This window comes from Lepus europaeus, chromosome 22 (assembly GCF_033115175.1).
Source record: "Lepus europaeus isolate LE1 chromosome 22, mLepTim1.pri, whole genome shotgun sequence".
Lineage (NCBI taxonomy): Eukaryota > Metazoa > Chordata > Mammalia > Lagomorpha > Leporidae > Lepus > Lepus europaeus.
In genome coordinates this window covers 9,370,225-9,388,892 of record NC_084848.1, presented here as the reverse complement: position 1 = coordinate 9,388,892, position 18,668 = coordinate 9,370,225, and the positions used below count along the sequence as shown (strand labels likewise).

At 44.2% G+C, this 18,668-nt stretch overlaps 1 protein-coding gene across 2 annotated transcripts in view; it reads right to left on the bottom strand.

The window, feature by feature from the left end:
• The window catches only part of BTBD7 (BTB domain containing 7), a 90,505-nt gene extending 74,731 nt beyond the window's left edge, over window positions 1–15,774 (bottom strand). Inside the window, exons 1-2 of one of the 2 annotated variants that reach the window (XM_062181133.1) lie at window positions 15,694–15,751; window positions 14,739–14,913 (exon numbers count right to left, since the gene is read on the bottom strand). The gene's annotated coding sequence lies outside the window, so the exon portion shown is untranslated. Of the gene's footprint in view, window positions 1–14,738; window positions 14,914–15,693 lie in introns of both variants that reach the window. The other variant, XM_062181134.1, reaches the window with a different exon arrangement.
• Window positions 15,775–18,668: the final 2,894 nt, after the last annotated feature.

The following is an 18,668-nucleotide window of genomic DNA, read 5'->3' as shown; positions in this document are numbered from 1 at the left end:
ACAGGTTGGCCCTATATCAGGTCTCAGCGAACTAGAATTCTGGAGTGTTTGCACCATTCTCTAATTATCTGATAAAGGTTACCCAAACTGCCAACAACATGGCTTATGCTGAGTTCCTGCTTTCCTTCTGGGAGCCTGGAATTTCTGATTTATAGGCAGAGGGAACTTATGTAAACAGATCGCAATAAAGACTGCGGGCATTGGGACTGCTATTGTGGCACAGCAGGTTATTATTATTCTAAAGTTGACACCATCTTGTCCATTAAACAGAATTCTATGAGCATCCCAGAGGTCCTTGGCAAGTTCAACAAACTTGAGACACCAGGCATACGGTATCAAGAGTGCTGATTCAAGTCATAGCTGCTCCACTTCCAATCCAGCTCCCTGCTAATGCACCTGGAAAAGCAGCAAAACATGGACCAAGTATTTGGGCCCCTGCAACCCACATGGGAGAACTGCATGGAGTTCCAGGATGGAGTTCTAGGCACTTAGCTGCAGCCTGGCCCAATAGTGGCTGTTTCAACATTTCTCTGTCACTCTGCCTTTCAAATAAAAATAAATCTTAAAAAAACAAAAACAAACAAATTCTGGACACTGAGTCTCTAAGGAGCTCCCCTGGTAGATGAAACTTCACACATCCTGCCCCAACTTGATGCAGGAAGAATTATGTGGGACTCCACTGGGAGAGGACTCTGGGAAACTTGTGCCTGGATTCCTCCAGACTTTGCCCCATGAGCCTTCTCCCATTATGACTTTGCTTGGTGTCCTTTGCTGTAGTTAACTCTTAGCTGTGAGACGCTTAATATTTTGTGGCCTCTTGAACCACAAAAACTAGGGGTGGTCTTAGGAACCCCAAAGCAGGTACAAAACAGGATATGTGAAATGTGTGCCTCTACCATATTGTCTTGGGAATAAATATATAGTTGGTATCCAGATATGAAGACTATTTTAAAAAACCTGTGAAGAAATTATTCAACAAATCAGACCACTGACAACCTTTAAGAAAAAGCAGCAGGCGCTGACTGGGAAGAGGAATGCCAAGGACTTCTGGGGATGCTCACAGCAGTCTATCTAATGGACAAGATGGTGTCAGCTTTACAGTAGTTTGTCCTAAGAAAAAAGTAAGTTAATTTGTTTAATGTACTTCTTTGTATGAACATTTTTACAGAATAAGGAAAATGTTTTGTGTGAGTCCAAATTTAAAGTTTCAGTCAAAGCCTTGAAAGTAAATTCATTTCCTGAGAAAAAGGATACAGATGAATGAACGGAAAGCTAAGTGCTATGAGCCACAGGAAATGCTGGTGATTCCAGGGCTGGAAAAGGAAGAGAACTGGTGAAAAGCGTGGGAAACACTATCAACAGGCCAGGTGCTGACCAGGACGCGGTGCCTGTGAGAAGCGCCACTGGAATGACGCTTACTCCAAACCAGCAATCATTCCTTTCTGCTCTGCTGCCAGAGTTTGGACACTTCACTCTCAGGCCCTCAAACTCTGTGAGACAATGAATGAAGATTTCTATGTCCTCAAACAGAATAAACTCCTAAAGCACTGGAACTGTGTCCTATTTCAGTAATCACGTTTCCCTAAGGCCCTAAAGAGTCCCTGACTCATAACGGACCCTTTAAAACAAGGTGCTTAGAAAAGGAGAATAAAACCAGGAAGCCAGGAAATACAGGATGTAAAGAATTCTTGTTTACATTTTCTTCATTTCCCTTCTTGATTGCCTCCTTCTAGCAACTTCTCAGTTTATCACTAAGTTTACTTAATCCTTTCCATCCCACTGCTCCCATCTCATCTTTTCCTTGGCAACTACGTGCACACTATGAGTATGTGCAGGACACTTAGCCAGGCAGTGCTAGGGATATAAAAAGAGCTTACATGCTAGTGCAGGCACATATTTCTGGGGACAGAGAGAAAGAACATGATCGTGGCATGGAGCGCACAGGAAGGTGCCGGGCTTTCATGAGAACATGACATCTGCTCTAATTCTTGAAGAATGTCAGAATTTAAATATGAACAAACACAGGTAAGGGTATTTCAATAAAGAGAACAGCTTAAGAATGAGTAAGTAGGGGCTAGTGTTGAGGTGTAGACAGTGAAGCTGCTGTCTACAGTGAGGTACAAGTTCTAGCTGCTGCGCTTCAGATCCAGCTCCCTGCTAATGTAGATTTGTTTTTCTTCTTGAAAGTTTGGAGTATTCTGTAAGTCTAGACCTGAAATTTTGATTGTGTGAGTTTTTCTTGGTTGGTTGTTTGGAATTGAGAGAGCAGCGAAGGATGGCAAGTGTTTGGGCCCCTGCACCCACGCGGGAGACTGGATCAACGCCCTGGCTCCTGGTTTGGCCTGGACCAGTGCTGGCCATTACGGCCATTTGGGGAGTGAATCAGGGTATGGAAGATCCCTCTCCCTGTCTCTCCCTCTCTCTAACTCTGTGTTTCAAATACATCTTAAAAAAAATAGTAAGTAACACAATGGTCAAGATATGGGAATAACCTCAATGTCTGCTGACAGATGAAAGGACAAAGAAAAGGTGGCATCTACATGTGAAACCTGTATTGTGATCCTGGCTCCTGGCTTCAACCTGGCCCAGCCCAGGTCATTGTGGGCATCTGGGGAATGAACCAATGGATGAGAGTTCTCTCTCTCTCAAATAAGATAAAGAAAGAAAATATGGTATGTAACATACAAGGGAATATTATTCAGTCATACAGAATGAAATACATGACAACATGGAAAACATGTAAAGTGAAATAAGCCAGCCACAGAAAGACAAATACTGCCTAGTTCCACTTACATGAGCTATGTAGGCCTGGCCACTACCCAGAGTGACTAGTGACTGTCTACACTAATCAAAGTCATAGAATCAAAGCGTGGAATGGTGTCTGGGGTGGGAATGTGAGGAATCATCAATCACCAAGCATAGTTTCAAATTAACAAGGGGAACGGGCTCTGCAAACCTACAGGAGACACAGCACCCATAATTAACACTGGGCTGTGCACTTAAAAATTAAAGAGGGCAGACCCTGCATTCTTACAATCCAATTAAATTAGGAAAAAAAAAAGATGAATAGGTATATGAGGGAAAACATGTAAGTGCTAGGAAATAAGGCAAGAAACAAAGGCTTAAGAGTTGATGAGGCAAGCGAGAGCAAGAGAGAAGTAAAGATGCTGCCACTGTTCAATTAGGCAGAGTTGACAAAGGAGACCAAACAGAGCAGCCAGTGAGGGAGAGAAAAATGAGAGGTGGTCTCAGAATTCCAGGGGAGCAAGCTGGACTGGAGGTGAAAACTCATCAACAGCACATGTATTTTTGTAACTCCTTTCCCAAGTGTGGCTGCAGAAGTGGGGCAGTAGTAGAAAGGGATTTAGAAGTCTTAAAAAATGAGAGGGAGGAAGGTATGAAAGCAAACTAGTAAGTGGATAGGAATGATGTAGTCAAGTTATATTTTCAGCTGGGGTGTCTGTCATGGATACACTTGGCAATGTCTGGAAACATTTTTGGTTGCCACAACTAGAGAGAGGGGGAGGGGAGGGTACTATTGGCACCTAACAGGTAGAGGTTAGGAATACTGCTCAACATCTTATAAGGCACAGGATGTCTCCTACAGCAAAGAATGATGAGGCCCCAGATACTAAAAACCCAAGGCTGAGAAATCTGTAGAAGAGTGTGAGGGATACAGCAGAAGAGTTAACTAGAGAAACGAAGCTTTTGGTAAAGTGAGAGCATTTGGGGAGGAGTTTGTGGGTTCTCTATCTAGGACTTAATTGAGAATTACAGCATGATGCTAGAAGTAGCTTCAAGGCTTTATTCATTTGCCAAGTCTGCTTTAGTGTAATGGCATTCCAACTTCGATAAACAGATGAACATAAAGGGTAGGCTTCAATCATTTTCCTGTGATTTGACACTGATAAACCACTTATCTTCTGGGATATCATCAAGGTTAAAAATATGAGATTTCAAAAAAAATTATTTACTTGAAAATCAGAGTAGGGGCAGTGGAGAGAGAAAGAAAGAGATCTTCCATCTGCTGGTTCATTCCCCAGGGCTGTGCTAGGCTGAAGCCAGGAGCTTCATCCAGGTTTTCCATGTGGGTGGCAGGGGCCCAAACACTTAGGCCATCTTCTGCTGCTTTCCCAGGCCATTAGCAGGGAGCTGAAACGGAAGTGGAGTAGCTGGGACACAAACCGTCACCCATATGGGATGCCAGAGTTGCAGTGGCAGCTTTACCTGCTGCACTACAAAGCCAGCCCCATAAATATGGGACACTTTGAAAGCAATTCTATATATACACAGAAGTCATATCCATTAAAACAGAAATGATCATTTCCTGCTCAACTGTGGATTTTTAACATTTTATTTGTTGAAATCTTTATTCAGTAGAGATTAAGTCACTGACTATAATGAAATTTAAATATGCCATCACAGGCAGGCGCTGTGGCATAGCGGGTAAAGCTGCTGCCTGCAGTGCCATCATCTCATATGGGTGCCGGTTCAAGTCCTGGCTGCTCCACTTCCAATCCAGCTCTCTGCTATGGCCTAGGAAAGCAGTAGAAGATGGCCCAAGTCCTTGGGCCCCTGCACCTGCTTGAGAAACCTGGAAGAAGTCTCTGGCTCCTGGCTTCAGATCGGCGCAGCTCCATTCATTGTGGACATCTGGTGAGTGAACCAGCAGATGGAAGACCACACTCTCTCTGCTTCTGCTTCTCTGTAACTCTATCAAATAAATAAATAAATATTTTTAGAAATATTCTATCACAAAATATTAAGTTGAAAAATATACCAGCATGAAAAATTATCAGTTCATCTACCAGTGTCATTTTAATTGTTAAAATTTTACGTATTTATTTTCATTTTATTTGAAAGATGCTGATTTACTACCCCAAATGCCCACAACAGTTAGGTCTGGGTCAAGCTGAAGCCAGGAGCTCAATCCGAGTCTCCCATGGGGGTGACAGGACTTCAAGTACTTCAGCCACCTTCTGATTCCTCCCAGGAATTGAATTAGCAACAAACCAGATAAGAAGCAGAGGAGCCAGGACTTGAACCAGCATTCCAATATAGGATGTAGGTGTGCTAAGGCTCTTAACTACCGCGCTGAACACCTAGCCCTGTAATTTTATGTTCAAAAATTTCCTGTTTCTTTGAAAACTAATTATAAAAGATCTATATTTTAACAGCTCACAGGGGGATAATATGAAAAGGAGACCTACAGAGTACCAGTTTTAAAGTTACAATGTGATATTGTTAAATAGGGCAAGGAGGAATTAACAGTGGCTATAAAAAATGGAGCTGGCAGTATCTTTGGTGGGTAGTGCATTACATTTCAGGGCCACAACTGACTAGGTCATAAGGAAACACAAAAAATACTATTTACTGAGTTACAGGAAAGGTATCGAGAGGCATTTCATCAAAATACGGTCTGTTCTCAAATAAGAGCATTTTTATTCATTTAAATATTTTCTGAGCCCTTACTATGTACGCACAGGGATTTGGCAATGAACAAGACAGGCATAATTTCCCCTCTAAAGGTGCTTAACATCTAGTGGGAAGAACTGGCAAATAGGCAAGTACCATGTGGAAGCAGCTCCGATCAGCGGTGATGACGACTCTGGGGCCAAGCTACTTGTGTTTGGACCCAGCTCTGCCATTTCTAAACTGTATGATCTTGGGCAAATTTTTTATTTCTGTGTCTGGTGATAAAAGTGTCCACCTTTCAGGGTTGTTGAGAAAGTGACATCTGAGATGGTAGCTAGGACTGATAATAAAACGTGAACTTTTCCCTTTTCTTGGTTAAGACAACAGGTGAGGGAGAGACACTAAAACAATCCTCTGAACACAGTAAGTCCCGAGAAGAGAACAGAAGCTGCTTCACTGACGAAGTAACAGAAATTCCATTTCAAATGCAGGGGCTTATCAGGTAAAGTCGCCACCAGCAGTGCCGACATCCCAACTGGGCACCAGTTCTAGTCCTGGCTGCTCCACTTCCTAACCAGCGCTCTGCTCTGGCCTGGGAAAGCAGTGGAAGATGACCCAAGTCCTTGGACCCCTGCATTCATGTGGGAGACCGGGAAGAAGCTCTTAGCTCCTGGCTCTGGCTTCGGATCAGCACAGCTCTGGCCGTTGCGGCCAACTGGGGAGTGAACCAGCAGATGGAAGACCTCTCTCTCTCTCTTTGCCTCTCCTTCTCCGTGTAACTCTGACTTTCAAGTAAATAAATAAATCTTAAAAAAAAAAAAATGCAGGGGAAGGGTTTATGGCAGCACCAAGGTATGAAACATAAGATCCAAAACAAGGCATTAGGACCTTATTTTACAGAGAGAGCCCTCTGTTGCTTTTTTTAAAAAAACATACACTATTGCTTAAATTAAGCAACCAACGTTTTCTTATTCAGGAATTAATGAGCCTACAGACATAAAGGACACATACAAAATATGGAAGAGACCTTACATATGCAAAAGTTGAAATACAAACAGCATTAAAGATACTAATTTTGAAAAGCTGATGGAGGAAAACAGAATGTCTGAGCTTCTACTTTCCAAACACCATATTTGGCATTTTCACATAAATCACCTTAATTACTCAACACAAGAACCTTGAGGAGCAGGATTTATTCATTTTATAGATTAGGAAATTAAGATTTGATGACATTAACTATGGCTTAGTAAAGGAAAAGCACACAACCACACATCAGAACAAGAAGGCTCTTCACCTGCAAATATGACAAATGCATCTTTTCATAATCATCCAAATTTCTAAATATACACTCTATTCCTCTTTTCCTTGTTTTAAAAATGACTGCAAATTACAGTGCTGAAGTTTCATTTTTTGACTAAAGCAACATATGGTGAAGGAAACTGAGTCTGTACATTTTCCGTCTCCTTCCTGCCTCTCTGACATTACTGTTGAAGCATGTGACAGAACTACGATTCCATAATTAAGGCTATTATGAGACTGCTCTGTCACAAGCTATTACTAACTTTTGCTACAAACTCATCTAGTTTTGCCACAAAGAGTTTTGCTTACAAGAAAATTCTTATGTCTAGTCTCCAGCAAAAAAATATTTTAGGAAAGTCTGAAGACAAGAATAAGTAGCTCTTAAGAAGTATATTATAGATTTTTTTCTCTTAAGAATAATTCACAAATGAATCCCAGATAAAACTGACCTACATATGATTTTAAAACAATAAAAGATACATTTTGCACTTGAAGTTAGGTAAGGCATTTAAGTCTTTCCCTACAAAGGGAAGGAAATAGCACAACAACGGCATGGTTGCTTATTGCGCCTTCTTAAAGGACCACTGCCAGAAAACACTGGCACGTCTTTAAAAAATTATATTTACTGAAAAAAATTTGCTAACATGTAATATTTGTATATTTGTCCCATTTTCTCAGCTACTGAAAATTTCCAGATAAGAAGGGCAAGCAAAAAACTGTTTGGTATAACTGATTTTTCTGTTCTCACTTTAAAGACAGTAAAAAACCTATTTATTTAAAAATGGCTCACTAAGCACTCTTCGATGATATTTCACCCCAACAACTCACTCACTGAATACCTACCACAGACCAGACACTGTGCTATATCCTGTACATCCGGGTTCCACACAGTCACGTAGAGGAGTCAGACATACATGCAACAGACTTAATCCACTGCAGTAAGGGCAGGAAGAGAGGTCCAAAGCATCCAGGAATGTATGGCTACTGATAAAGGTAACATAACTAGGTCTTGAATAGAGAGGACTACACTAACAGGCAGGTTTTTAATGGCAAATAAATTCAAAGAACTGGCAGAACCGGTAAGAACATTATCCATCATAAGAAGTTCTATGGTAGGGAAGGCTCAAGACTCTGTATAAAACCTGGCTGTTTGATGTTATCCAGGACCTAGATTCTTTCTACCTCTTTGCCATCTTCCAAGATGCTTTCTCAAGGCGGCTGGCAGTGGTAATGGGGTCTTGTGTTTCTGTGTTCATATACAAGAGAGGAAGAATCCTCCACCAGAAATAGAATGTCTCCTCCTTATCTGAGAGAAATAACTGTTTTCAGGGTGCTGTTCTGGATGTGGTTTGCCTCTGCCAAAACCAATGTTGAATCTGTATGCCAATGTAGCAGTGCTGGGAGGAAGGACCTTTAAGATGGATTAACGTCTTTCTCATGACAATGGATTAGTTTTGGTCATAAGCTCAGCCCCTTTGTCCCCTCCTCTTCTGCACACACTCCTGCCTTGTTATGCCAGCCACCATGTAATGATACAGTATGAGGTCCTCACCAGATATGGCTGCCTTATCTTGAAACTCCCCGCTCCAGAACCATGAGCCAATAATAAAACTCTATCTAAAACAAATTACCCAGTCTCAGGTATTCTGTTATCATAATAGGAGACAAAGACACAGGAAACCCCATGAGTTGATTGGCTTGGATTCAAAATCCACCCCAGAAGTTGGTGTTGAATCACCTCTCCAAGTCTTCTGAAAACATGAACAAAAGCAGATTCTGTTAGGAAAGAAAAGTAGCCACAAGAGGTGTGGCTAACAGAATTAATGACAAAGGATAAGGAGAACTCCAAGCACTGGATAAACAAATGAAAAGCACAGAAGCACATGTAAGGAGAAACAGCTTGGAATGGCTAGAACGATAATACATCTAACGTCAGACAGGGTCCGTAAGTTTGGACTTTGTACTACAGAAAACGTGAAGTTAAGCTTTTTAAATAGGAAAGTAATGTGCTCTTTAAGGCACACAACTGTGGGAGTGATACAGAGATGGTGACGGAGAGTGAAGAGCCAGCAAGCAGCAGAGACTTCGCTGGAAGACTGTTCAACAAATAGTCCAGACTGGTAAGGCAGGCCTGAAAGAGGGAAAAGATGGAACAAAAACCAACAACAAAACACACAAGATAGCAAGACTGCTAAGTAAGACATTTCCATACTTATTTTTTAATAGATCAAGAAATCAAACTTCAGACGATGAAGAGACTTCCTTACTAACCTAGAACTGTAACAGCGGTCAGAATCTGAATATCTAAAAACCCCACTAATATTCAAAAAAGCTATCTATTTTGAATCCTGTGATTTAAAGGATTTTCTGTGCACTGGATTAAAGTGATTCCTATTCGGGCCAGTGCTATGGTGCAGTAGGTTGATCCTCTGCCTGCAGTGCCGGCATCCCAAATGGGTGCCGGTTCTAGTCCTGGCTGCTCCTCTTCTAATCCAGCTGAGTGGCACGGGAAAGCAGTAGAATATGGCCCAAGTCCTTGGGCCCCTGCACCCATGTGGGAGACCTGGAAGAAACTCTTGGCTCCTCGCTTCGGACAGGTGCAGCTGCGGCCCTGGCGGCCATTTGGGGAGTGAACCAGTGGAGGGAAGACCTTTCTCTCTGTCTCTCTCTCTCACTGTCTATAACTCTACCTCTCAAATAAATAAATAAAATCTTTAAAAAAAAGTAATTCCTATTCATTCCAACCTTAATGTTCACACAGTGTCATATGACACAGATATGCCAACTCATAAAACTGCATTATATTGCTAACATTGCACTGTGTGAGATAGTAGGAGTATTTGAAAGACTCATTTGTAACATAAAATTTAGATGGTCAAAATTTTAAAAATTAAAAAAAAAACACTAAAAACCACCTTAGCTTGCACTAAATTTTTAAAACTCACTTTAGAAATAAATTAGGTACTGAATGGTTGAGTTTCATTATAAACCTGGAGTCAGCAGGCATTTGAAAAATTTTTTTCTAACTTATACCTTCTCTTGAAAATTTGGACTCTGAAATCTAACTTCCACTAGTATCAACTATTCTAAGTTCTTTTAAAAAGATCCCTATGATAGAAAAGGTCACTTGTATATTTTTAGAATAAATTTTATTTTACCTTGCTAGCACTGTACCAAGACTGGGTTAGCAGTGAAGATGGTTTAAAATAAAAACATTTTTTCATAAAAAATGATAAACAATATACGTTTCAGTTTACTGAGTTAAACCTTAGACTTCTTCTTGGTTCAATTTGTAATGTCAGGGGTGCGCATTTGCCACAGGGCTCAAGATGTCACTTAAGAGACTTGCATCCCATACTGGAATCCCTGGGTTCGAGTCCTAGCTCTTCTTCTGATTCGATTCCAGCTTTCTGCTAATGTACACATGGAAAGGTAGGCAGGTGATGGCTCAAGTACTTCGGTCCCTACCAACCATGTGCGAGACCTGGATTGAGTTCTGGGTTCTTGGCTTTGGTTTGGCTGAGAGCCCGCTGTTGAGGGCTTTTTGGAAATGAACTAGTAGATGGAATATCTTTTCATCTCCCTCTGCCTTTCAAATAAATAGAAATTAAAAATTACTTTTGGTGAGTACCTATCTGTCAGGCAATATGCTAGGAATATAGCTGTGGGCAAAACTGTATAATAATTAGTCAGGCATATATTTGTATTATTTGATTAATATCAGTCTTCCCCACTGGCTAACTATAGCACTATTCTTTCTTCACTCAAAACAGGTCTGCAAATGTACAAAGATAATACCTAAAATATCAAGTTCACAGTAATACAGCATTCTCCCAATGACACCAGAATTTTCTCATTCACCAAGCTAAAAACACTTTCAGCACCCATAGATGACTTTTTTTTTTTTTTTTTTTTTTTTGACAGGCAGAGTGGACAGTGAGAGAGAGAGAGAGAGACAGAGAGAAAGGTCTTTCTTTACCGTTGGTTCACCCCCACCAATGGCCGCCACGGCCGGCGCACTGCGCTGATCCGAAGCTGGGAGCCAGGTGCTTCTCCTGGTCTCTGATGCGGGTACAGGGCCCAAGGACTTGGGCCATCCTCCACTGCACTCCCGGGCCATAGCAGAGAGCTGGCCTGGAAGAGGGGCAACCGGGATAGAATCTGGCGCCCCAACCGGGACTAGAACCCGGTGTGCCGGCGCCGCAAGGCGGAGGATTAGCCTAGTGATCTGCAGTCTGGGCAATAGATGACTTTTAATATGGACTTACTAAAATACTCAACAAACCAGGGTTAAAATAAAACTGTCTCAACATCAAAAAGGTCATATATTTAGAAAATCCATACAAACACCAAACCCAATGATCAAAGATTAAACATTTTTCCTCCAAGAACAGAAACAAGTTAAAGATGTCTGCTTTTGTGGCTTCAAATCAACATGGTACAGAAGCCCTAGATGAACAACTAGGCAAGAAAAAAAATGTCATTCAAATTAGGAAGGAGTAAGTACCTTAACTGTCTGCAGATGACAAAACCTTATATGTAGAAAACTAACTATTCCACCAAAAGCTTCTTACAACAATAAATAAATTCTGCAAAGTTGGAGAATACAAAATCAACAAGCAGAAATGAGTTGTGTTCTTATGCCCTCAACGAACGTTCCAAAAGGGAAAGTAAGAGAATTGTCCTACTCACAGTAGCAACAGATATAAAACACTCAGGAATAAACTTAACGAAGACTTGCATGCTGAAAGCACTATGAATGAAGCATTGCTGAAAGAAATTAGGCAAAATAAACAGAAAGACATCCTGTGTTCATTGACTGGAAGCCTTAATATTGTAAAAAATGTCAATACTACCCAAAGCAACCTACAGATTCAATAAAATTCTAACAAAATCACAGTAGCATATTTTTGCAGAAATAGAAAAAAGAAACTATCCTAAAATTCATATGGGATCTCAAAGAATTCTGTATGCACCCCCCCCAAAAAAAAAAAAAAAACCTGGAAAAAGAAAAGAACAAAGTGAAGGTCTCACAATTTTTTATTTCAAATTTTATAGTCAAGTTATAGCAATTAAAACCACATGTTACTGGCATAAAGACAGACTTACAGACTAATGGAATAGTGTAGAAAGTCCAGAAATAAATCCTTGCACTTATGGTCAGATGATTCTTGTTTTAAATCATTATTTGTATTTGAAAGGCAGAAAAAGAGACAAAGATGTTCCATCTGCTGGTTCATTCTCCAAATGTCTGCAACAGCTAGGGCTGGGCCAAGGCAAACCAGGAGCAAGGAACTCAATTCAGGTCTCCCAGGTAAGTGGCAGGGACTCAAGTACTTGAGCCATCACAGGCTGCCTGCCAGGGTGTACATTAGCAAGGATGGGAAGCAGAGGCAGCATTCAAACCCAGGCACTCCATGCAGGTGTTCCAAGCTGTGCCAAATACACACCCCAGATGACTTTCAATAAAGATGCCAAGATCATGGGGGCAAGAATGGTCTACTCAACAAATGGTATTAAGAAAGCAAGATATCCACAAATAAAGACCTAAATTTAGGAACCACAATTACAAAATTCATTTATATGAGAACACAGGAAAAGCTTCATGACACTGAATTTGGCAGTGAATTCTTGGATATGATAGGAGAAAGCAGAAGCCACTAAAAACACCAGTTAAGTTGGATTTAATCAAAATTAAAAATTTGTGTGTGTCAAAGGACAGTACCAACATAACAAAAAGGCAATCACAACATGCAGATCATGTCTGCTAAGGGATTGACATGTAGCATACAGGAAGATATGCAAAATATACAACTCTTACAACAAAAAATAACCTGATTAAAAAATGGGCAAAGAGCTTGAACAGATATTCTTCCAAAGATGACACACAGACATATATCCCTTAACGATTTTTGAGAAACGTATCGAAATGCGTCATCACGCAGTTTTGTTGTTTGAACATCAAAGAACATATTCACACAAATTTAGATCGCATATTTCACCACACATCTAGGCTACATGGTATAGCCACCTTGGTATATGCATTTTGACTAAAATGTTTGGGGTGTGACTATACAAACAGCTGATAAGCATAGGAAAAGATGCTCAACATCACTAATCTTTAGGAAAATGTAAATCAAAACCACAATAAGATATCACACACATTCATTAAAATGGCAATTATCAAAAGCACAACCACATGAGGCTGTAGAATAAGTCAACCCTTGCGTATTGGTGATGAAAATATGTAATTTTCTGGGCCTGTACCCAAAAGAAATGAAAGGATTTGAATAGATATTTTTACAACCATGTTCACAACATTATTCACAATAGTCAAAACAGTCACAATAGTCAACAGTCAAAAGGTGAACATGCTCACTCGTCTGTCTTTGAAATAAATAAGTCTTTTTAAAAAAGTGAATGCAATTCATATGCCTATCACTGGATAAATGGATAAACAAAATGTGGTATATACATATAATGGAATATTATCCAGCCTTTAAAAGGCGAAAATTCTGATATGTGCTACAACACATATTTGGACCCAAATTAAGTAAGCCAGTCACAAAAATGCAATACTGTATGATTCCACTTATAGGCAACACCTAGATTTGTCAACTTGCAGAGAAAGGAGAATGGTAGCTGACAGGAGCTCAGGTAAAGGAAGAGTAGGGAGTTGGTGTTTAATGGATACAGAATCTCAGCTTGAGAAGACAAAGATAATTCTACAGATGAATGAATGGTAGTCATACTTGTACAACGAGAATGTATTAAATGCCACTAAACTACACGTAAAAACAGTTACGATGGTAAAATACACCTGATATGCAATCCTTGTTCCAGAATTTATCAGTCTAGGATCTCATCTCTTCAAACTCAGGTAACCGCAACAGCTACTGTCTACGCAGGCGCACTCCACTCTCAACCTGCAGATCACTGATGGGCTCAGCACTCCTCTGGTTTATCACATTCCTCACTGGCCTCCAAACTTTCCAAGGCTCCCTATACCTTGCACAAGAGGATAGAATCCAACCCTTCTTTGCAACTTCTAACATTTCCCAAGGAAATCAGCTGTCACTTCACCCTTGATTCCTTCCCCCCAAAGCTAGCCTCCACTTCACACTCTCGCTTTTCTCTCACAAAGTAACTGCTTCAAATTATCTGTAAACTGGAGGCCAACTCAAGTTCCAAGTGTTCCAGGAAGTTCTTTGGCCTCCTGAGGCCTCAGCCCTCTCCCTCTTCCCTGATCACCTACAGCATTCTTTGTGCTGGATTCACCAGACTGTCTTCTAGATTCTTGCAGATACATCTTATCTTTCCCGTAAGAACCTGAGGGCGAAATCCATACATTATACTTCTTTCATTTCTCCCATAGCTCTAGTATAATACAAGACAAAGCAGATCTTCAATAACCACTTGTGTAATTCTGGATGTGAGCTTCAGTGACTATGAAATCAAAATCCTAGGGTTTTATTGAATTTCCGAAGGTTAACTTGTGACACATGACAAATAAAACTGCTGTGACTCAACAAGAAGATGAATAGAGACTAGGCAGCACAGTCAGAAAAACAACACAGGTGTTTCAAACCCTACAATTACAGTTTGATACCAAGAACTCATTGAAATGCTGGTATTGGGACAAAGAACAACATCCTAGTTGGGTTTTGTGGGGCGGAATAGTGACCTACAGAATTTAATGAACACATACAAGGGTGAGCCAAGCAGTAACTGGGCCAAAACATAAGTCATGGGCCCTACTGAAAACTCTAAACAAAATGTCTCTCAGTTTTTTATTAAATTCAGGTTAGGGAAAAAAGTCTTCACGGGACACAAGGTAGCTGTCAGCATCAGGGAGAGGCTCTTTCACATCTGCGTTCAACTTTACTGCACAAAGACCAAGGGACAGCCCTGGGCAGTGTGGTGAAGAAAGCAACTCGGGAGTGCAATGCAAAGAACTCTACACAGGTCTAGGTCCTGGTTTGGCGAGTGCCCGCCAGCTGCAGCACCCGCAGCAAGTCGCTCACCTCGCAGAGCCTGGGAGACCAGCTGTAAGACAGTCACATCTGATCGCCAAAGGATGCTCTGACTCCGAAAGTCCAGGACAAGTCTAGTCACAGCTGCTAACACTGTACGATTCTTGCACGGCAATTTCAAATCCCTCTTCCACGTTTCAGGAAGAAGGCAATTTATTTCAGCAATCTAAAAGAAATGGATGCTATTCAGCGACAAACGATTCTGTTGGTTCAAAGAGCTAAGGAATCCCGTAGAAACGTCTACTTCCTCGTTACGGGAGGAGGTTTTAGACAGGAAATTGCTCTGGTCAAGAGAACCAAGGCGGCCTCTGTGAATCAGGCCTGCTCCACAGGACTCATTATCTGTGCTGGAACGCGAAGGGGTGCAGGACTCCTCGGAGTTTCTCCAAAACCACGGCGAGAAGTTCTCATCCCGGGGACAAGCCTAGCACAGGGCAGATCCCAGCGCCCCCACAGCACGGCCGCCGCCGCCAACCTGTCAACGCCCGGCTCCAGCTCCGTCCCGACCGCAACCGGCCCGGCCCATTTAACTTCTCGCCCACCCGCGCCCGGGAGCCGCCGGCCCAGGCCGCCCGCCCGCCCGCCCGCTCCCACGCCCACCCGGCGGCCGCGGCCCCGCACCCGGGGAAACAGGCGCCCGCGTCCCGGGAGCCGCGGGTCCCGCCCCTCAGAGCCCGCGACCGGCCCCGCGGCCGCCTCGCGCCGACCTCTCCGCGCGAGCGCCACACCTCGCGCCTCGGCCCGGGGACCTGCCCAGCCCGCCCCTCGCAGCGCTCAGGGGCCGGCCAGTCCGGCGCCGCCGCGCCTCAGCCGCGCACCGACCACTGCCCTGCCCCGCCCGGCGCCCCACGCGCGCGCATCCTCCCCGTCCGCTCGGACGCCCCGCGCCGCGCCGCGCCGGGCGGACCTCGGGTCCCCAGCCCAGGAGCCGCCGGGGGACACTCACCCCGGAGGCTCCTCCCGCCGTTGCTGCTGCTGCCGCCGCTGGGACCGCTGCCGTCGCCCCCGCCGCCGCCGCCCCCAGCACCGCCGTCCGCACCGGCGCCAGCACCCCCGGCCATCCTCCTCCTGCTGCCGCCGCCGCCCTCTCCTCTCCTGTCAGGGGCTCAGGCTCCGGGACCGCTCCAGGTCCCCCTCGCCGCCATTTTGACTCCGAGAGGGAGCAGGAGGGGCTCGGCTCCGCGCGGCCCTGGGACGCCTGCGCGGCGCTGCGGAGCCAGCCCGGGCCCCCGCCCGCCCCCGCCGTCGCCGTGCCCGCGGTCACGTGGCCCGACGCCGGCGCGCGCGCGCGCCGGGGCGGGACGGGGAGGCGCGTTCCCGGGACCCGGCAGCCTGAGGGAGCCGGGCGCGCGCGCGTGTCCTCCCTAGTCGTCGGCCGGTTGCCTGGAGCTTGGCGCTGGTGGCGGCGTCTTGCAGATTCCAGGCGTGGTGCCACGTTACTGAGCGTGTCCGAAGAGAACCGTCATCCCCGCGGCGCCGGCGTCCCTCGCTGACCGGCGCCGCGTCCTCTCAGAGAACCGCGGCCCCGCGGGGAGGTCCGCTCTGGCCGCCGGGGCCAGCCGCTGGCGGCTTCTTACTGCGTGGCTTCTCAGGCTGTGTCGTCGGTTTTTAAAAACCGTAACCTCGCAGGAAAGTTTTCCTCAAGAGAGACTCGTACACAGAGCGCGGGGTTGTGACAGCCCCGGCGCCACGTGCGGCCGCCGAATCGCCCTCTGCCGGGTGCCCGGGCCGGGGAGTTGGTGAGGGAACAAAACACTTGTGTTACAGGGCACCTTCCCGGTGTCAGAGCGCCCTAAGTACAGGGTTTCCTTTGAACGCGAAAGCCACTCCTGGAGGTAACCGGCACGGCTGTCATTACCGCTGTTTGGCACAAAGTGGCCAAGCCGAGACTAGCAGCCCGCAGCCGGCCAGGCCACCGAGCACCCAGCACCCTGCCCCGCCCTGCCCGCCCACAGGCCTGAGCCCTACACGACGTGTTTCTTTCCTGGGATTCTTTTAAAAAGCGTTTCGCATTCTCAATCTCTACTGATCACTTGAGAAACAAGTTTTCTATTGTCTTAAAAAGAATTATTTTTAAACTTAGTTGAAAGGCAGACAGAGATCATTTATCTGCTGGTTCACTCCCCCAGACGCCTGCAACACCCAGGGCTGAGCCAGGTTGAAACCAGGAGCCCAGAACTTGGAACTCCTTCTGAGTCTCCCCTGTGGGTGGTGGGGACCCAAAGTGCGTAAGCCATCCTCGTGCCCTCCCGGGGCGCCCATTAGCAGGCAGCTGGCCTCAGAAGCAGATCTGGGACTCCAGCCAAGGCTCTGTGACAGCCCTCCCAACTGGCATCTTCTGTGCTGCTCCCGAGACCTGCTCCTGTTGTCCTTAACTCACCTCTGAGCATCAAAGGGTAAGAGGAATTTGGTAATGTATTTTTTAACCATCTTTTGCTCCTCTGTTATTTTACACATGTTGTGTTTGGTTGGAGGAGTTTATTTTTTTTAAGTATTCTTCAATGGAAGGACCGTAACCTGTTGCTTTCCTCTCGATTTTCTTGATTTGTTATGTTGTCATTGTGTCTGTTCATCACTTATTTCCTTGAAAACAAAGCCCTTTCCAGTTTGTATTACTTCATTTCTTCCCCCTTTCTGCCTTTGTGTCTTTCCTGCCTCAATCCTTGGAGGTTTGGAGATTGTAATAACCCCTCTTCCAAAAAAGAATTCCTCTCTAGCTAGTAACAGTCTTCTCAACTGGGCACACAATCGTGGGCCTGGGCAAGAAATGCCTGGAAAAGTGAGAACATTTGAAGGAAATAGGCCCATCCTGTTGGAGTCAGTAATTGTCTAGATGCCCACCTCCTATTCCCCCATATTGCAATACTTCCCCTAACTACGTGATTGAACCTTATCTAAATTAAGGCCACCTACCATTATTTTCCATTATTTTGCCTTTTGTCTTCACCAGCTAAATATTATATTAGCTAATAGCCCTACTGGGAGTATATACAAACTAAATATTCCAGTGTCTACACCTCTTCCTGATAATTTGTTAAAAAGGTCAAATAAGATCAGTGTTTACACTTTCTCACTCATTGCTAACATTCATTACTTGACTGGTTCTGCCTCCTAGCCACATGTAAAAAACACAGAGTTTAAATCATCTCAACAACAATTGCCTTCTAAGTAATTTGAGGGTAATACCACTGTTCTAAGAGCCTTTGATGTAGCAGTCTTCCAAAGGCCTTGTTTTGTTTTCTTAACCTGACAGCTAGCTCCCATCTGCTGGTTCATCTTCCAGAGGTCCACAGTGGCTGGCAACTGGGCCAGGCCAAAGCTGAATCGAGGTCTCCCGTGTGGGTGGCAGGGACTCATTCCTTGAGCCATGTTGTACAATTATAGGAAACTGGAATCAGGAGCCAGACCCACGCATCAAACCCAGGTGCTCCTATATGGAACATGGGCATCTACTCAGTATTTTAATAGCTAGACCAAATATCAACACCAACAGAGGCTTTTTGAAGGGACTGGTGTTGTGGCACTGTAGGTTAAGCCGTAGCCTGGGACGCCAACATCTCATACGGAATCCAGCTTCTCTACTTCCTATCCAGCTCCCTGCTAATGTGCCTGGGAAACTGGCTAAAGATGGCCAAAGTGCTTGGGCCCCTGTACCCATGTGGGAGACCCAGATAAAGCTCCTGGCTCTTGCTTCAGCCTGGCCCAGCCCTGGCCATTGCAGCCATTTGGGGAGTAAACCAGTGAATGGAAAATCTCTCTCTCTCTCTCTCTCTCTCTCTCTGTAATTCTGCCTTTCAAACAAATAAATAAATCTTAACCAAAAAAAAAAAAAGAAAAAGAAAGGCTTTTTGAAAACTCAAAGAAGGTCTGCTGGTTCAACCTTGTCCTTTTGTCTATCTGCACATTTGGAGAACTCTAGTA